Below are 19,615 nucleotides of genomic sequence, written 5' to 3' on the forward strand. Positions count from 1 at the left end.
TCAACACACACACACACACACACACACACACACACACACACACACAGAAAAAAGAAAGGAAAGAAAGAAAAGAGGGATTTTTGTGAATTATACAGACAGAAAATAGTATAAAGCCAAGAAAAAGTGTACTTTCCTAAAAATCAAAAGAAATATGTATATATATTTGTATATTTATGTATAAATATACATATATATTTACTTATATTTTCAAAAAGAAATAATGGAAAGATAAAAAGAATTAAAAGCTACTTACTTGGGGAGAGAGGGAACTGTGTAGAAGGAGGGGTGGACATAAGACTCTTCTGAATAGAATGCAATAAATTTTTACTTTAGAATCATATAAATGTTTACATAATCAAAAATAAGAATTGTTTTAATCCCTAAAAGGTAAAAACCCCCAAACTCTAAGTATACACGAAGTTGGCAATAACCGCACAGGGAGAAGAATTGTGGCAACCGACCCTAAAACCCAGGAATCTGGCTGCATATCCTGAGAGGCTGACAGAGGTGCAAGGAAATATACTAACCATGACTAGTCCTTTGTTGGCACCAATAATATTCCAAACCCATTACATGTACATTTAGGACAAAGCACATAAGTGATAATGCTAACAAGACAAAAGAGAAACAAATACACAATTTGAAAATTTTAAGTAAAAACCCTGTGATCTTACATGTGATTTAGAACTATTTCCGTGGCCCCATGGTTTTCCTTTCTTTACAAAATACCTATTTCTGAACCCTCTCCACTAATTATGAAAAAGTGATGACAATTGCAATAAGCACCCTTCACGCCCAGACTATGGTCTCTAAAAACTATTCCCCAGCAGGGCAAAGCAGGGCCCCTAAGAGATTCAGTTGATCCCAGGGAGTCTGGGAAAGCGAACATCAACGGTGAGACTGGGACACGTTCAATGATGGAGTCCAGGACACCATCAAAGACTCGTGGGGTTACAGCCACACAGGGGCAGCTGCACTCGGAACAGTTTGAGTAACGAGAATAATAGTCGTAAGTGAACAAATTTAGTGTATACATAAAACCCGTAAATTTGTAGTAACGCTTGAAAAAGAAAGAAAGGAAGGAGAGAAACAAAACTCACTGGACAATGAAAAAATAATTAAAAACAAAGAAGTAAGTATGTATCCTGCCTTCCTGGTGGGAACCGTGTTTTGGGTAACCAGTAGGTGCAGTGAATGAGGAAAAGCCATTCCATGTGGAATGATCCCAGCTGACACACGTGGAAAGGATCCTGCAACTAGACAGTCCCCTCCTGCAGCCCCTCACAGAATACCAGGTCCAGGCCGCCGCCGTCAGCGGACCCCCAAGCCCTGGGCGAGAGGCGGGGGGCCAGCCTGGGAGAGGCGGCCGACACCGGCCCGCCCGCCATCCCGGCGCCCGCCTCAGGGAGCAGGGAGCAGGGAACTGGGGGGGCTGGCGCTCCTCTGTGAGGACGCCCGGTGAGGCGGGAGGGCCAGCAGCGCGGGAAGCTGGTCCGCGGCTGGGAAGGGACTGGGGCCGGGAGGGGACATGTTGGCAGCCGCCCTTTGTAAAGGCCCTGCTGGTTACCGGAGGCTGTGATCCCTCCCGTGCCTGGGGCAGTGGGGCTGGAGGCAGCTTCGAGGGCGCGGGGTGGGCTGGATGACGAGGACGGAGGCGTCAGGAGGCTCCGTCTGACCGAGAACGGTGCCAGCAAGCCTGCCAGGCGGGAGAAGTCAGCGCCTGGGGCAGCCGCGTGGCCGGGCAGGCAGCAGCCCCTGCAGGAGGAAGGAAGGGGCTGCTCTGGGGGGCAGGGCAGCACCGCCCNCTCCGGGTTCTGGAAGATCAGGCAGCTTTCTGTCTGGTGAGTCACTGTGCCTGCGGCCGAGGCCCCGTCACCCTGCTGCCCCCTCTGTTGGACTGAGGTGCAAGGCCACCTGCCAGCTGGGGCCTATCCTCCCAGGGCCGCCCAGGAAGCGGACCCTTCGTGTGCTCCCCCTGCGGGGCGGCCAGGCCCAAGCCTGCGGCTCGANTGCCGGCAGCTGCGCTGGCCCTGTCCCTGCTGCAAGGCCAGTGGGCGTGGCCAAGACCCGCAGGGAAAACGCTGCTGCGCTTCCAGACTGGTCTGCATGAGCTGGGGTTCAGGCTACACTCCACTAGCCAGAGTGTGGGCACAGGCCCCGGTGGCCAAACCAACGGCCTCCACACCCACAAGGTGCTCAGTGCCCCGAGTCTCTGGCCTTGGGCCCAGCGATGGCGTCTCTGCTCCTGGCATCTCAGATGCACGTGGACTGAAAAGAGCTGCTCCAAGTCCTCAAGACCACGGCCCGCAAGTGCGAGCCTGCTCGGGAGGCCAGGGTGAGGAGCGCTGACGGCATCTGGGCTCTGCTGTGACACGCCGGCACACGGGCAGTGGGCTCCTCGACCACAGGGCACAGCCCAGCGGGGCGTCCTGCAGGACAACCTCGTGTGGCTGGCGTGGGGCTGGAGTCGACAGAACTCACCGGTACAATCGAGAGGCACGCCCCCCCAGCCTGCTTCGCCCCCCTCCGGCTGTGAGCTCGGGCAGATGTGCCCCTCCCACGACGGCTACTTTCTCCCAAGCACCCCTCACAGGAACCTCTGTGACACCAAGAGAGGAGAGCAGTCCCGGGGACGTGCCTGGCCGACCTCCGAGCCAGGCAGGTAGCCCGTGACGGGGGTGGGGGCCCGTGCCGATGGCCGTGCTCCAGCCTGGCCTCTCTCCGCTGCCTCGCCCTCCCGCGCAGGTGCCGCCACACGGGGCTCTCACTCGGCGCTCCGGGTTTGCTGTGACTGTGCACGCCACCACCCCGTCCAGCTTTGCGCTTCTTGAAGGAAATCTTCGCAGCACTGTCCCTTGGGCTGCACTAGGAAAGACCACCTCTGGTTTTTAAAACAAGGTTTCCTTTGGAGTCCGTGGCCCATTTTGCTCCCAGTTTTCTCCTTCGTCTGTGCGAAGTTCAGAGCAGCTGTCACTTGAGGCTCTGTGCCCACAAGCGCCCTTGCTCAGCCTGCGGGACTGAGGGGAGGACAGGGCTGCTACGGGAGCGCTCCACGGAGACACCATCCGTCAGGCGCGTCCTTAGCAGACACTAAGCAGACCGTGCTAGAGGGCAGCCAAGAGCCTGGCCCCAGAGCTGTCACCCTGCCCGCCGACTGGGCCACGGCCAGCACCCGGCAGGCTGCGTGACCTGGGAAAGGATGTCCAGCTTAGCATAGACCCTGCCTAACAGGAAAGCAAAGCAGCTCCATCCTTTGCGGTGACTCACAGCGCATATGCCTAGTGAGTGGCAGCACCGTGTGCCCGGCGCCGTGATGTGGGGGACAGGCACCCGATGCACCTGGACCAGCTGACCTGGAGTAAGAAGCCCTCGGCAGGGTCCTCGCCACTCCCCTCCGTCTCAGGGCCCAGGACCTCGGGCCTCCTCAGGGGAAAGGGTGCTGTAATGACCACCAGCTGCTGAGAGCCAGGGACATGGGTCACCTCTGCACAGAGGGCGCTGACAGTCCCCACTCCCACTGCTCACCGACCACGTCCTGGCGTGCCCTGGGCCTTCCCTGCACATGGGCTTTTACTCTGGTGACCAGACAGCGTCTGCCTGGTGTAAGCTGACTGGTCCACATGGTCTGAATTTGTTTCCAACATTTAAAATCAGATCTCACTTTCTGACTTTAAATGGGGAGCAGAAGCCCTGGAGCACGGGGCCTGCAGGCCTGCTGAGCGCCAGGCGCTCCCAGCCCACTCGGGGACCGAGGCCAGCCTGCTCCCAGGTCGCCTGCCGCGCCCCGCACACCTCTGCCCTGGACCTCTGTCCCCACGTGTTGCGTCCACGCCGATGGCCATCCACGCCAGGCTTTGGCACCCTAGTTGTGAGTCTTCCTGAGTCCTGGAGAAAGAGATGCGGCTCCTGCCAAGAGCCGCTCTGGCTCCGGGGCCGCCTCCCTCTCTCCCGGCAGGGCTGCCAGCTCAGGCCATGGCCGAGCCCGCCAGTCTGGTTGAATAAGCTGCCAGAGGCCAAAGTGAAAAGTACAAAAAAAAAAAAAAAGGTACCGAGCTTGGCATATACAAGCAGCAGTTTTACTATGTTTTTTAAAGTTTTAAGTCTGTAGCATCAGACAGCCTGGAAAGTAACCATCCACGAGGCATTTCCTTCTCTGTAAAAATGCCCTTTGTTGGACCGACGATCTAAGGGCTCTTCCCGCCTTCCGCTCTGACGCTATTTCACAAGAGAACCGCACACACAGTACGGACGTTGAAGGGAAATGATAACTATTTACGTGTGATGAACTCACTGCTATTTTAGCCTCCGAATGGCAGCTCTGGGCATGGGGCGCGGCAGACACTCGGAGGGCCCTTGGTCTCTGTCTATGGGGCGGGGTGGCCACCCTGGGCAGCGCGGGCAAGGCCTGGGGGAGAGCCCGGGCAGCCCGTGCCCGACACGCCAGCCCCACAGCGAGCCCCGCTGGCGTGAGTTCCCATTAGGCTCCATCTGGCCCATTAGATTCTCATCCTGTCCCCGGAGTCCTGGATGGCATGAGGAGGCCATGGACAGCTGGGGGCACAACGCGACATGGACTGTGACACGTGCCAGGGGTGTGAGCAAGCGTCTCCCAGAGGCTGAAGGTGGCTGAGCCCCGGAGCCGAAGTCCTGATGGGCCATCACGCCCCCAAGCTTGTATGATGAGGTGCCAGTCAGGGTGAGACACTGAGGTTCCTTAGAAAATTCTGCCTTGACTTCCACCTTACTCGCAAGCAGACTTTCAGCGACCGACCCACCTTCTGTAGCAATAGAAAACTCCCTTATTTGCCTTATATTAATTTCACAAGCTGGAGTAGCTAGACAAGTTAAATTTACTCCTCAGTTCTGCCAAACTGTCAATGGAACACGACTGCAGAATGCACCTAGCCTCCCCTTCCCCAAGCAGATCTAACAGATGCAAATACAAACCCTGCCTCTCGGGCAGAGCCAGGCACTTGGCACTCAGGGGCACGTCGGCCTCGTGGCCACGGGCCACACAGCACTCACCAAAAGCCAAGAGGACCAGAGGGGTGTGTGCTCCAGAAAGGCCCGGCCGGGCCCTTACCAATAGCCCCTCCAGCAGCGACGGAAACGTACAGGGTTCACTTTGCAGGGATGAGAGGAAAGGGGGCCAGGGCCGTGAGACGGGCTCCGAGACCCGGTGGGATGGGCCCCGACACAAGGGAGGGACCCCGTGGGGGGCCCACATGACAGGAGGGTTTGTCACAAAGGGGACAAGCCCCAGCATCACGGGACAGGCTCCTCGGGAGCCTGCGTTCGGGGCGGAGGAGCAGCACCAGGCCTGCGGGAAGGCCTTTCTGTGAGGCCGCAAGGCTGGGACAGGCGTGGCGGGGGGGAGCCTCAGTCCAGGAGAAGGCAGTGGGGGGCGCTGGGCCGGGCGTCTGGATGGCAGCGGGGAGGGCCAGGGAAAGCGGGGCGGAAGGCACTGCGGATTCGGTACCACAGTGACGGGAGCAGGTGGTGCTTAAGCTCCTTTGATTTCTTTCCTTTTTGTTAAGCCTCGTCGTGAAATATTTGCAGCATCCTAATGGTAGCTTGTAAAAATTATTATTATGCCACACTCTCAAATCACTAATTATGTGTTTTCATTAAAAATATGATTTACATAACTGTCAAAGGCCGGGTACTTCAACCTTACTTCCAGAGGCAGGGCGGGGAGCCGCTCCCACCTGGGGTCCTCTCAGGCTGCCCCCCTCCATGCTGCCCCCCAGCGAGGGCTCGAGCCCTAGAACAGCTCCCAGCAGCACAGCCTGAGGGTCCCCACCCACCTTCCTGTTCCCTCTGCCCAGCGCCGAGGGCCCTTGGTGCCGGGGTGCGGGGGGGCGGAGGCGCTGCACGGCTCCTCTCAGAGCCTGGTGACCAGCCTGTGTGGTGCTGCTGCAGAGGCCTTGGTAAAGCTGTGTGTTCTAGATCCTTCAGGGAGGGGTGCTTGGAGGAGCAGTGAGGAGAGGAGGTACCCGGAGTCCGCATGAAAAGGGGGACTCGGGTAGGGTGCTCTGATGAGCCAGCATAGCTTTGGGCACAGCTGGGGGCCCAGGCTGCAGGGTCCCCATGGCCCACATTTACGCAGATGCCACAGGGCCGTGGGTGGCAGCGGGGGGGGGGGGGCTGTCTGTCCCCAGCGAAGTGCTGATCTGAGCCCTGGGGACGGCATGGATCACAGCTGGGTTCAAGGGCGCGGGTGCATCCAGAAAGAGCCCAGGGACACTTAAGTCCCAGAGTGGGGACGGTGCCTGGGGGCTGGAGCCCCACGCTTGCCCAGAGACGCCCGCCTCCTGGGACACAGGGGACGCGCTGCTGCTGCGCAGACGGGCACAGACGGGGCCCGAGAGACGGGAGGCTGCGAAGCAACGAGATACGCCCGAGGCCACAGCTGGGGAGCCCGACTCAAGCCCCTGAGGCCTTGCTTGTCCTCCCTGCCCAACTGGTGCTCCCCGCACCACGGAGAGGTCTTCCCTCTGCTGGAGCTCATGCCCGGCACATGGCTTCCCACCCACGGCCCGAGACACAGCTTCGCCGCCACTTCCCTGGCCCCCAGCAGCCTCGCAGACCGCCACCCCTGCAGTCAGCACGCAGAGGCCGCCTCTCTGCTCACCTGCCCCCTCCTCAGGCCGACGGCAGTACGCCTCCCCCCCCACCCCCATGTCCGAGCCCAGAGGAGAGGCAAGACACACACATCCTGGGTGGGCGAGAATATAAGGAGACGAGGCCGGAGGCACCCTGAGCGGGGGTGAGGCCCACACAGCGTCCCCCACAGGCCGCGGGCAGGCCACGTGGCTGGTAAGGAGCAAACCTCTGCACCCTCTCTTCATGGCCTGCCCGACGTGCCCTGGGACCCCCAGGGCGCCCTGACCAGGGCCATCACTCCCTCGGGCAGGGGCGAAGCTGTAGCGGGGGCTCTGACACCAGCAGGGAAGGCCAGAGTCAAGCAGGGCTAACGGTGGCCAGCAGCCTCCCCCCACCCCCCCACCCCGGGTCAGACGTGAGGTGCCCTGCCCCGTCCCAGTGCTGGCCACACACGCGCGAGGACAGCCCTCCAGCCGAGGGCCGAGGGCCAGCTGAGCGGAGGCGGCCAGGCGCCCAGCACAGGAGCTGAGGGCAGGGCAGAAACGACGGAGGCTGGAGGGCGAGGGGGCCAGACGGACACGGCGCCTCCCGTGTGTGCTCAGCACGGCCTCGTTCCTCCCTCGGGCTCACGCTCTTTCCTGTCCGGCCGTGTCACGCTTCGCCGGGCACTTTCTCTACCCAACCCGGGTACAGAAACCCGGGAACAGAGGTGGCACAGTCACTCCTCTGCCCCTGTGACAAACAGCCCGCTGACGTCCAGCGGGACCGCAGCTGACCCAAGACCGGTGGCCCAGGTGGCCCGTGCGGGCCATGGAAACAGGGGGCTCACCGGGCCCACAGCGCAGCCCAGACTGTGCTGACCATCACGCAAGCCCCTGGGGGGCGGGGGGCCACCACAGCAGTGGGCGGGAGTGACCGGAGCACACGGGACACGGCACGATCACTGCGCGCAGGGGCAGAGGCAGGCGACCTGCGGGCGAGACGGCGGCTGCAGGCAGAGCGCAGGGGACACTCCTCACTGCAGACGCTGCTGCTGGAGAAGGAACAAGGAAGAGAGGAAGGAGACCAGGGGAGGGGCGGGGTGGGCTGGCGTGAGCAGGGAAGGGAAGGACAGAGGAGGGACGCCACGGAGGAGGGCGCGAGGTGCAGCCGCGGTCCCCACAGCCAGGGGCGCAGTGCCCCTCAACGCTCTTAGTCCCCAGACTCCTGTGGTCTCGTAAAAATCGGTGTGGGCACCAACGTGCTTTGTTTATGCGGGTCGTATCTATCATTATGACCTTGCTAGGAATAAGAACTAAGAACTTGAAATATTTTATTAATTCACTTGTAAGAATAATAACCCAATACAAGTTAATAAAAGTATTAATTTCATGAACAATATTTTCCAAAACAGTTCATAAGAAGTGTTGCATTGTTTCACATTTTTCTCAGTCTCTCTTTTTTTTTTTTTTTTAAATGCCTATTCATTTTTGAGAGACAGAGAAATACAGAGCACAAGCAGGAGAGGAGCAGAGAGAGGGAGACACGGAATGGGAAGCAGGCTTCAGGCTCCGAGCTGTCAGCACAGGGCCCGACGCGGGGCTCGAACCTACAAACCATGGGATCATGACCTGAGCCGAAGTCGGACGCTTAAAGGACTAAGCCCCCCAGGCGCCCCTTTGTCCGTCCGTCTCTTCAATGCCTGACTGAAGAGAAGGCAACCGCGTCCTCACGTCTGCTTCTGCGTTTAATCTGTTCGGATACGTTCATTTTGGCCGACATGTGTGAAACCCACCGGCCCCCAGACATGCAACCAGAAAAGGGAGAGGTATTTCCACAGCCTCCTCAGACACTTGGGGACATTCCTCTTTGCCACAACACCAAAACCCCATAGTGGTAATTGCTTAAAGGTTAGTGGAGAAGTGCAATCTGAAAACCACACAACCTCTTCAAAGAACTTCCTGAGCTCCATTTAAAACTCTATTTAAAAAGCCATTGGCCGACCCTAAACTTTGAAGGCAACTTCTACTCACGCAGCATTTTTATATCACAGAGTGGTCACCTGGAGAGTCCTGGTTCGGTGAGTTATACAGGTCTTCCAGACACTGACACATTCTAGTACCCAACGTAAAAATAAAATCATGTTTGTTAATATCACCACCAAGCTCATCAGAAAAGTCTTACGTCTGAGAGAGCTGTGAACAGTGGCAGATGTAAATTTTGGAAAATTCTAACTTCCGCTTGAGAGCTCAACGGTCATCATCGTTGGCAACAAACACCTCAGTTGCTTTCCCTGAAGCAACAGGCTAATGTCGGTCATTTTGGAGGAAACGTCTGCCAAATACCCAGTCTAAACAACTGTCCGCCGGTCCACGAGCGTGAAAGCATGTGGACACATGAAAATGGTGTCCTAATGGGGGCGGGCATCGCTCGCACGGGCGGCCCCAGGGCGCCTCGGGATCCCTTCTCATCACAGCTTCTGGGTTCCCTCCCACCACGCACAGGGTTGAGGTCTTTACTCTCTGGCCTTTTACAGAAACGCCCACCCACCCTGGAGGACGGCCAGGCGCGCAAACCACTGGGGTCTCCTGCCCCGGCCCCTGCAGAAAGGGGGCTTGTTTGAGGACTTGCACACCGACCCACCGTGTCCAGCAGGGCGGACAGGGCGGGGCAGCGACTCCCGGGGCCTTAGGTGTCCCGAGCGAGAGGAGGCAGAGTGGGGGCCGGCTAGGAAACGGGAAGAGATCCTGGCCATGCAGCCCGGGCCATGGAGGGGCTGTTGGGTCATCTCCCTCAGGCAGGGCTGTTTTGCACAGGGGAAGGAGGGGAGTGGCTGGCCGTGAGCAGAGAGGCAAACCTCGGTGGCTGTGTTATCTACTGTCCTGTCCTCCAGACAGCTACTCAGGCCACACCCAGAGGCCAGGCCTGGCCGTGTCGTGTCGCCGGCTCTCCCACACTCTTCCTCCCGCTGTGACGTGACAACATTCCAGAGAGGGCGGCACCCTTAGCCTGGGAAGCGGGAGAGGCCAACGCATAAAGGGCCCCGGCTGACCCAGGACGAGAACACACTCTGTGCATAAGCCACTGAGACTGGAGGGTTCTCTGTTACTGCGGCTCATCCAAGACCCTGCAAAGACCCCCCGCCCCGTGCTCGTCACTGCGGTCCCCAGACGGGAGGCAGGAGCGGTGCAAGCTTCAGCCCCACCTCCCCGCCCAGTTGCTCAAATTCCCTCCTTTCTTTTTGCTGGTGTGAGTCTGTCATTTCCTCCATCCCTTTCATTTTAAACTTTCTGGATCATTTACTTAAAGTGTCTTATAAAGAGAATGTCACTAGGCTCCTCTAGGACCAAATCTGTGGGTTTTTTTTCCGAAGGTTAATTGAGATATAATTGATGCACATAAAATTACACGTATTTAAGGTACACAATTTGAGTTTTTAAATTGTATTTATTGTGTTTTTCAGTGCCAAAATTTCAATTTAGCACTTCACCAGAGAAGACACGCAGGCGTCCACGTCATCAGGGAATGAGAGTGAAGACGACGACGACACCACCGCGCACCCGTGAGGACGGCCACACCCCAGAACGCCGACAACGCGGATCGCTGGCGGGGACGCGGAGGGGCGGGCGCCTCCTCCCTGCCGCTGGGAGAGCAGAGCGGTGCCGCCGCCTCGCAAGACGGTTGGCTGGGTTCTCACAAAACTGAACACGCTCTGACCACACGACCCCATGATCACGCTCCTGGAGGTCTGCCCGGAGGAGGTGACCATTCACGTCTGCATGACACCTGCACACGGATGCTCACAGCAGCTGGATCCATAACTGCCAGACCTGGGAGCCACCAGGTGCCCTCCGGGAGGGGACGGGCAGGTACGCCGGTGCCTCCCGACACCGGGACGTAGGCAGCGCCAAGAAGAAACGGGCCGTCAGCCACGAAAGACACGGAGGAACCTTAAATGCAGGTCAGTAAGTGACAGCAGCCGGTCTGAAAAGGCTGCGTCCTGTAGGATTCCATCTGTGTGACGTTCTGGGAAAGCAGGGGCATGGAGACGGCAGGAAGGTCAGGGTGGCCGGGGGGCGGGGTGTGTGGATAGTGGGTAGGCAGTGAGAACACTCCCTCCTCCTCACAGTGCTGTGGTGGTCGACCGCGGTCATCACACACCTGTCCAAGCCCACGTGACACGCACGGCCAGAGCGAGTCGGGGGACACCGTGGACTCTGGGTGGTGATGCGTCAGTGCAGGTTCACAGATGGAAACGCAGCTCAGGGGCGGGTTGTTGACGGGGGGTGGAGTGGGTAGGCTGTGCGTGTGTGGGGGCAGGGAGGGGGTTGTGATATCTCCGCGCTTTCCCTTGAATTTTTTAAAAATATTTTTAAAATTTATTTCTAGGAGAGAGAGAGAGACAGCGTGAGCAGGGGAGGGTCAGAGAGTGAGGGAGTCACAGACTGAAACAGGCTCCAGGCTCTGAGCTGGCAGTCAGCACAGAGCCCGACGCGGGGCTCGAACCCACGAACCGTGAGATCATGACCTGAGCGAAAGTCGGACGCTTAACCGACTAAGCCACCCAGGCGCCCTCTCTTGAATTTTTATGTGAACCTAAAAGTGGTCTGATAAAATTAACCCTTAATAAAAAAAATTCAACTTGGCACTTCTTTTCAACTTATTATTCTTTGCTGAAACTTTCTAGTTTTTCATTGGTTACAAGCGTGTTTGCAATTGCCCATACAGCCCTCTTTAAGCCTTGTCACCTAATTTTAACATCCGTGCCATCTCAGTGTTGGTGTCTGTTGATTGTCTTTGTCACTCAACTTGAGATCTTCCTGGTTCTTAGTATGTGGAATGGATTTCAGATGAAATCTGGATACTTTTGATATTAAGTTACAAAACTCTGGTTTTATTTATTTGTTTGTTTATTTATTCATTTATTGTTTTGAGAGAGAGTCCAAGCAGGGGAGGAGCCAGAAAGAGAGGGAGAGAGAGAGAGAGAGAATACCAAGAAGGCTTTGCAGTGACAGCCCAGAGGGTCAAGCTCACAGATGGTGAGATCATGACTTGAGCCAGTATCAAGAGCCGGATCCTAAACGATTGAGCCACCCAGGCGCCCCTCGATTACTTTTAAATATTGTGTTTGCTCTGAATTCCTTGGGCACCATTCCAGCAAGGAAAGGCGGGGTGCTGCCTTGCTGTGGCCGGGCAAGGGCGGAAGACAAAGTTCCCCACTCAGGCTTCCTCTGATAGTGAGCAGGGGCCTCACGACTTGTGGGCTGCTGGGGGAGAGCCCCCCCCCCGACATGGCGGTAGGGGGTCTTCAAGAGCCCAGAGGGACGAAAGTACGGATCAACCCCCAGCCTCTTTGACACCAGCACGGCGGGGGCTGGGGTGGCTTGTTATAGTCTGGCAAGGGTGGGGTCACGGTTTTGGGGGGTGTTTGGCCCACATGGAATGCTTCTCATCTAGAGGCTTCTATCTGGACAGGCTGGTTTGCTTAGGGACAGCAGGGGGTACTTGGATTTTGTTTCTGTTTGGACTTCAGTCTGCACCTATTGGTGCTTACCTTGCTGACCTGTCCAGGGTGGCTGAGGCATAAGAACAGTACAGGAGACGTGCCGCCTGACCTCCCTCGATTCCCTCCAGCTTATGGAGTGTTTTATGCTCGTTTTACATGTAATGTCCAGGGTTTTGGGCTGCGCTCAGCTCCTCCGTCTTCCGGGAAGCATAAGTCTGCTGATCTACTTTATGTCCCTATAGATCAGTTTGCACTTCCAGGAAGTCACAGAAACGAAAATGCAGAGTGTGGACCTGTTCACGTCCGAGGTGTGTCGGAAGTTCTTTGTGCCAAATTCAGCCTTCTGCTAACGGGCGCTGCTTGGATGCATCTCACGGTTGTTAGATTTTCCCTATCTTTAGTATATATTTTGTTTCATAGCCAGTAACTTGGGAGTAATCTTATCTTAATGCTAGTGGTTAAAATAAGGAAAAAGCGCATTTGAATCTGTTTCTCTCCAACATTAGACTGCATGTACTGACTCTTCCCTGTGACGTGAGAGACACCCCCAGACCCCCACACGCCAACGCCAACACCCCTTTGTGGGCGAGCCTGCCGGGGCCCCTGGCAGCGTCAGCCGAGGCACTCGGACAGGGCGGTTGGGAGTCCAAGCCTCCCCTCCGGGTTCCTACCGTCTCCCACTTCCCTCTGACATTTTACTGAAACACGAAAAGAAAGGCACACAAAAGAAACGGGCTGCACAACCCCTGAAAAAGAAGGAAGGGCACTGCCTACTCCCTCAGGGACTCTCACCCGCGATGGCTCTGGACCGCAGTCTGGCAGGACAGACCCCACCTTCTGAGAGTCCGCAGCCCCGGGCCACGGCCCCCCACAAGAGCAGCACACCCTGAGGACCTCCGCCACCCTGCCCTTGGGAAGTGAAGGTCACATCCCGTCCCTCACCACTTTCCCTCCCATCTCCCGAGTTCCCCGGAGCCTCTGAAACAGGAGGGGGAGGGGCCGGGCTCCAAAGCAGCGGTGTCCCAGCGAACACAGCCGCGACACATCTTCATCTGGACTCTGCAATGACTCGTCCCGGCTTCCACTACAGAGTCGCCAGGGGCCCTCGGACCTCAGGGGGACCCCACCAAAACCACCAGTGAGAGCCCAGAGCGAGCCCGCGTTGGGTCTGTAACAGCTGCCGGACCTGCTGTGCAGCCCGGAGTGGGGGTGCTGAGGATGCCACCCGGCCTCGGGGACACTCCGGGCACTTCGGTCGCCCGCCTGTGAAATTCGGGGCCTGGACGTCTGCACACATTTCCATAGAAGCGTGTTCCTTTCCAACTGCACTCGGCCCTCAAACACACAACCTGCAGGCGGCCCCTCAGGAAGGTCAGATCTGTACTGCTGGGGACAGTCTGCTCTCTTCTGAAGTTTTTTTAATGTTTGTTTGTTTGTTTATTTGAGAGAGACAGAGTGCAAGCAGGGGAGAGGTAGAGAGAGAGACAGAATCTGAAGCAGCTGCAGGCTCTGAGCTGTCAGCACAGAGTTCGATGCAGGGCTCAAACCCACGAACCGTGAGATCATGATCTGAGCTGAAGTTGGAAGCCCGACCGACTGAGCCACTCAGGCGCCCCCAGTCTGCTCTCTTGACAGCCCCTAAATCCTGCACCATTTCCTTGATGCGCCTCCTACATGCACAGGGTCATCTGTGTTCTCACAGAAGCGACAGGCTGAATGGAAGAGGAGGCCTTGGCAAGTGCAAAATGACAACATGACAAAGCAGACCTAGCTGGGAGGCCAGCGCGCCCCCCCCCCCCCCCCGNTCACTGCCAGTCTGGAAGCAAACAGGGTTTTACTGCACAAACCCGGGCCCTTCGGAGAAGCATCGCCGCGAAGAAGCAAACCCGACTGGAAAATCTGCCTACAGGGCACATGGAACACGCCCATGGGACTCGGCTTCCATGACCGAGTCTAAGAACTCTGGATGTGGCTCAACGCCCTCAGACTCCCTCAGAGAACACAAAGACGGTGGAGGAAAAAAGGAAACAAGAGATTCAAAAAGTACAGCAAGAATCTGAGCGTCCTGAAGCCCCAGCTGCTCTGTAAACTGACCTGCGGTTCAGATCAGCGATCTCTGGAAATGTCTGAAATGTCTGAGAGAAAGAACAAGGAACGTGGGGCTGGGAAAAGGTGGAATGAGGGGCTCGACAAATCGTCTCCCCCCAAATAATGACAAAACTAGACAAAAGTGTCAAAAGTAACCATTTTAGGGTGCTAGAAATTAACCAAAGGCATATAAAAAATTGAGAAGCACTTGTTCCAGAAACCCTACGGCACCTCGGACCCTATGGCCAAAAGGAGGCCTTGCTGCCCCTTATGCAGAGTGCAGCCACAGACCTGCCTCAGGTGGGGACAAGCTTGCCCACACCCCACTGCCATCCCTAGGAATTCAGCCTTAAAAATAAAATGAGAGCACTGAGCAGAAAGCTCGCATAAAACTCAAAAGGGTGCGGTTGGCGGAGAAAGGTTCCTGTGTGGGGTCGTATGTGACAGTGTAACACGGCTTACGGCACCGGCAGGCGGCTCCTGTGATCCCGGGCCACAAACAGCCATGCTGACCTTTTCTGTTTGCGTGTGCGAGCGTACATGTGTGATGTGTGTGTGTGTACAGGGGCGTGTGGCGTGTGCACTCGGTGGCGGCGTGACCTAACGAAACCCACAGAGAAAGCAGACACAGGAGGAGCTCACGGTGAGCCGCGGTCGCTCCCAGATAAGATCCCGGGGCAGGACAGATCCTGTGCCTCCTCAGAGTGCCGGTCACAGAGCGTGCAGGCAGTGGGTCACCAGAAAGGTGGTCCTTTTTGGTGAAAAGGACATTTCAGTCTGTCAGCAGCAGTCCAACTGAGGGCAAATGCGAAATCAAGCAGTATTTTCAGGTATTTGCTTCTACTTCATCGATGCTGAGCCCATGGGCTGCACCCCGGCTGCTGCAGCCCGGCTCCTGGCCTGGCCTCTGGTCCGCAGCCACCTGGCCACAGCTGGGGGCTCAAGGGCTGGCTTCCCTGGCTCGGTTCTGAGCAGGGCTGTACCTCGCGTTGAGAGGAGCTAGAAAGGGCTTCTGGCTTTGCCTTGAACCTAAAGCCATCTTGTCAGGCCATTTTAATGCGCTGGATTTGAGGGGACAGAGGTCAGTCAATGGGGAGTAAATTCAAACTTGAAATGCCAAAAATCACATAGCTTTTGACTTTCAAAGAAACAGAGATAACGATATGTGTTGTGTTAGTCAAGAACACAAATACTGTGGACTCTCGAAAAGAAGAACCCGTGGGAACACAAGGAGAGACCTCGTGAAGAAGCCCGGCAAGCGCGCCCGGCTGGAGGCCTGAGGCTCCGGCCGCCATCACTCCTGGGAAGGGTCCTCACGGCCTCCCGGGCCCCGCGGGCGGCCGGCGGCCTTCACAGGGCAAAGGCCTCAACCCCTGCCCAGTGCAGCGGGTGAAGAGCAGGGAGCACCCTCTCGAAGGGGCCGACAGAGTGGCTGTGCCACAGTCGGAAGGGCCGCACTCCTGGGAGGGGCTCTGTGAAGACACCAGATGTGACTCCAGCCAGAACCCCGGCTGGGTGTTTATGGGAACTCACCAAGTGCTGCCGCGGGTCANAGTTCCGGCCCCACGTCAGGGTCCGTGCTGACAGCTCAGGGCTTGGAGCTGCTTCGGATTCTGTGTCTCCCTCTCTCCGCCCCTCCCCCACTCACGTTCTGTCTCTCTCTTTCTAAAATAAACATTAAAAAAAGAAGAGATGATTTTTTAAGGATACTGAAAGTACGTGCTCCCGGCACGGCAGTGCGCTCAGCTCAGTGGAGCCGATCGGAGGCAGGATGACGCGACAGTAGGGTCCCTGGGAGGCTGAGAGACCATTTAGCACTGGTGCTGGCAGTTAGTTTTAGACCAAAAGGTAAAGGACTTAACGACTGATTCCAGTCTCGCGCACAATCCCGTTATAGAGTCTGGCAGAAATGAAGAGTTCAGCAAAACCGCGTTCCTGCCTCACTCTGTGAGCGTGGGCTGCACCTTGCGGCGCCCTGCAAGAGGCCGGTGCGGCAGGGGAGCGAACAGCAGTAGCGGTAGAGCGGGAAAACTGACCCACACGACCCCGGCCGGCTGCTCCAGGTCAACATCGAAGGGATGAGCCCCGCTGAGCGTGTGCCCCCCGGACGGCTCCTGGAAACAACCCACGCTCTGGGTCGAGGACCGAGACAAACATCAGGTAAATTCCAACAGAGCGACATTCTACAAAATCCCTGACCCGTACTCCTCCAAGCGGTCAAGGCCAAGACCAAGGACAGTCTAAGAAACTGTCGGTGAGGAAGACCCGAAAGAGCCTGAGGGTTGAATGTAACGTGTGCCAAGATGGGAATGTGAGACAGAAGAAGGACTTCAGGTAAAAACTGAGGAGACCTGTATCCAGTGTGGACTGTAGTTAATGACGATGCATCCATATTGGTTCATCAACTGTAACGAGCGTGACCCCCAACACAGCTGTCATTCCGTGTGGGACGTCCCTGTGCTGTCATTTGATTTTTTTCTGTAAATCTAAAATGGTCCCTAAGTCTATTTTTAAACATCTATTTTCAGTAAAACATAAGGGCAAATAAACTGAGAAAATATCTGCAACACGGACTGCTGGCAGCCGGAGATTCGGCTGGCACCCCGAACCTGCAGCCGCGGGCCGGACCCGGGCGCTGCCACTCGCCACGCCCGAGGCACGGCCCCCCACCGGCACCACCCTCGGAGCAGCAGGATCCCACAGACTGGATGTTTTCCTGTGGCTTCGGTGGCCTTCGTGTGCCCACGTCCTCGCCGTGTGGGCTTCGCAGCGCCCCCTCCTGCTTTACACTTCCTCTCGGTTTGGCCGTTTAGGTTAATTCTGCCATTTTCACTTTGAGAAACAACATCAATGGCAATTGTGCCTTACTGGGGGTGGGGGGGGCACGGCGACTTCCTGAGTGCAAACTCCCCTGGCGCAGGGCATGTCCCAGGGCGCTAACTCTCCCACGGCCTCTCTTGGGCGCCGCCCGGTCAGCTGGGGGCAGGAGCCGGGCCTGCCCCCTTCTGCTGAGGGCCGCGCTCCGCGGTCAGCAGGCGCCGTGAAAACCGAGAGGGTGGGGGAGGTGCTGCGGGGCCTGCAGACGAGGCAGGCACTGGTGGGGAAGGGCTGTTCCCACCCGGTGCCCTGTCGGGGTGGGTGGGGCCCACGTGTCACCAGCCCTGCCACAGGGCCCAGGCCAGGCCAGGCCCCCGGACCGATGTCAAAGGCAGGCTCGTCTGGGGGGTCTCCATCACTGGGGGGGTCAGGCACTCGATGTGGCCACGGCCCAATCGGCCTGCTGAGGGGAACCCATGCCTGTCCTTAGGTGGTTCTGGAGGCCACTGGGCAAGGATGGGGCGCAGGGAAGGTTGACGCCAGCCACAGCAGAGGCCAGCTGTCTGCCTCAGAACGGAAAGACCCTCTGCCCGGTGTGGACTCACCCCGATCTCCTGGTCACCAGTGTTCTGACTGTGTTCATTCCGAGCCCTGACCTCCCCGTCAAATGGCCAGCGTGTGGCATGAACTGGCCCATCTTTTTGGTCATTGCCAACTCCGGACATTCTTTCTGTGACAGGTATTGACCGCAGGTCAAAGCGCCGAGTGGGGGTCAGTGCAGGGCTAGGCTCTTCTGGGAGAAGTCTCGCCTGCACTGAGACGCACGGTGTCATGTGGTGCGCCGTGACCGTCCTTCTCTGGGGCGGGTTCACGTCCATGGCCTTGCACCGAAGGGGGTGGCCCTTGAGCGGCAGCCTGTGAGACTTCCCAGCTCCCCACTTTCCGGTAGCCCTGAGCCCGTCTGTTGTTAGGTCGGCCCAAAGGCACTGAATCAGAAGCTCCAGGTCCCTGGGTGGGGCTCCCCGAGGCTGGCCTCGCTGGCCCCTCTCCCAGGCTCCCGCGCACGCGGGCTCTGCGCGTCCTTGCCGGCTCACGAGGGTGTTTAAAGGACGTCTCCAACATCTGACTTGCTTTGCTGGACGAGGAGTGCCGCGTGGGGGGGCCGGGGCTGAGGCAGTGAGTCCCTGACGTCTGGAACCACGGGCCTCACCCCAAGGCCACTCCATGCGCTCTGGGCCTGCCCATGGTGTCCTCGAACCTTGCTCTCCCGCACTGGACAGGCCCGAGGCATGAGAGAATGTTCTGGACTGAACCAGCTCGGGGACGGCACAGCCACTGTTTCGAGGGGAAGGCTGCAGGAGAGGGCATGGGTGAGGAAGACGGAGGCTGATCCTGATGGAAGGTGGCGGCGGCCGAGCCCCTCTGAGGTTGCTCACAGCGAGCAGGGGTCTGAGGTTCAGCAGGCAGGACGGGCCTGGGGGGTGAGGCGGCAGCACAGCTGGCTGCCAGCAAGCCAAGCAGAGAGAGGCGGCAGGGAGGGAGGTGCCATCATGACGCACGTGCGTCCTCGAGGGAGGTTCTGCTGCTCACGGTGTCAAAGCCACCTGGGAACCTAGACGGTAACCAAGGGCAGGTGGCTCTGAAGCCAGGGGTTTCATCACAAAGTTGCTGGACAAAGAACAAGGGGTGGATTTTCTTTCCCCTAAGGGTACACCCCACACCTCAGCTGCGGGGGACACGCGGCTCCAGCCTGTGCCGCAGGCTGCACAGGGCGGCGCTGCCGGACGCCCAGAGCAGGCTGTCCCACGCGGGTCACGAGGATGCTGGTCAATGGGACCTCCCCAAGTCCCCGAGGACAGGAGGGGCTGAACTACGCAGGCCCACTTCAACGCAGATGGTTTTCAATAAACATATTGGAAGGTTTTTTTGAGATTTGTAACAGTTTGAAAAAACTTGCAGGCAAATCGCATAGCCTAGACATTATCGAAGAGATGAGGTATCTCATGAATGTATAAAATACATGTAGATTCCGGTCTATTTTATCATTTACTACCATAAAACACACACTAATATATGACAAAAAGTTAACACCAAAACTCACGTACACAGACTGTACAATCAAGAGAAATATTAAAAACTTAAAGGGCCGCCTAGAGTTCACTGCAGTGCAAGCTGCACCGTCTCACTAATNGCGGGGGTGCAGACCCCCGCTCGAGCAGTGCATCTCCCCAGTACCTGGCGGCGCCCCCACAGCCGCACCACGGGGCCCATGCCGAGTGCTCTCAAGAAGCAGAGGATGTCATGACATTAAAAGAAAAAGTCGAATTGCTTTGTATGCACCACAGACCGAGGTCTGCAGCTCTGGCTGCTGTTCATCTGAAGATAAATGAATCGGGTATAAAGACCGCTGTAAAAAAAAAACAAAACAAAGCCACAGAAGGAAATTCACAAAGCTGTCACTGTAGCTATGCCAGCAGGCGTGAAAACCTTGCATTTTCTGCAAGATACCTTTTTATTTCATATCGAAAATGCCATTTTTATGTGGGTGCATAGGAAAGGCACACTTATACACTCTAAAATCATTCGAGAAAAAGCAAAGTTGTTCTATAAAAACTTAAA

At 57.2% G+C, this 19,615-nt stretch overlaps 1 protein-coding gene and 1 long non-coding RNA gene across 15 annotated transcripts in view; one reads left to right on the forward strand and one right to left on the reverse strand.

The window, feature by feature from the left end:
- The window catches only part of PCBP3 (poly(rC) binding protein 3), a 258,218-nt gene that overhangs the window by 78,193 nt on the left and 160,410 nt on the right, over positions 1–19,615 (reverse strand). The window lies entirely within an intron of this gene.
- LOC144224437 (uncharacterized) lies at positions 9,676–16,489 on the forward strand. The gene is made up of 3 exons (XR_013333048.1): positions 9,676–9,834; positions 10,049–10,546; positions 16,077–16,489. It is a non-coding gene; the product is annotated as an uncharacterized LOC144224437 (long non-coding RNA).

This window comes from Crocuta crocuta, unplaced genomic scaffold (genome assembly GCF_008692635.1).
Source record: "Crocuta crocuta isolate KB4526 unplaced genomic scaffold, BGI_CrCroc_1.0 scaffold675, whole genome shotgun sequence".
NCBI lineage: Eukaryota > Metazoa > Chordata > Mammalia > Carnivora > Hyaenidae > Crocuta > Crocuta crocuta.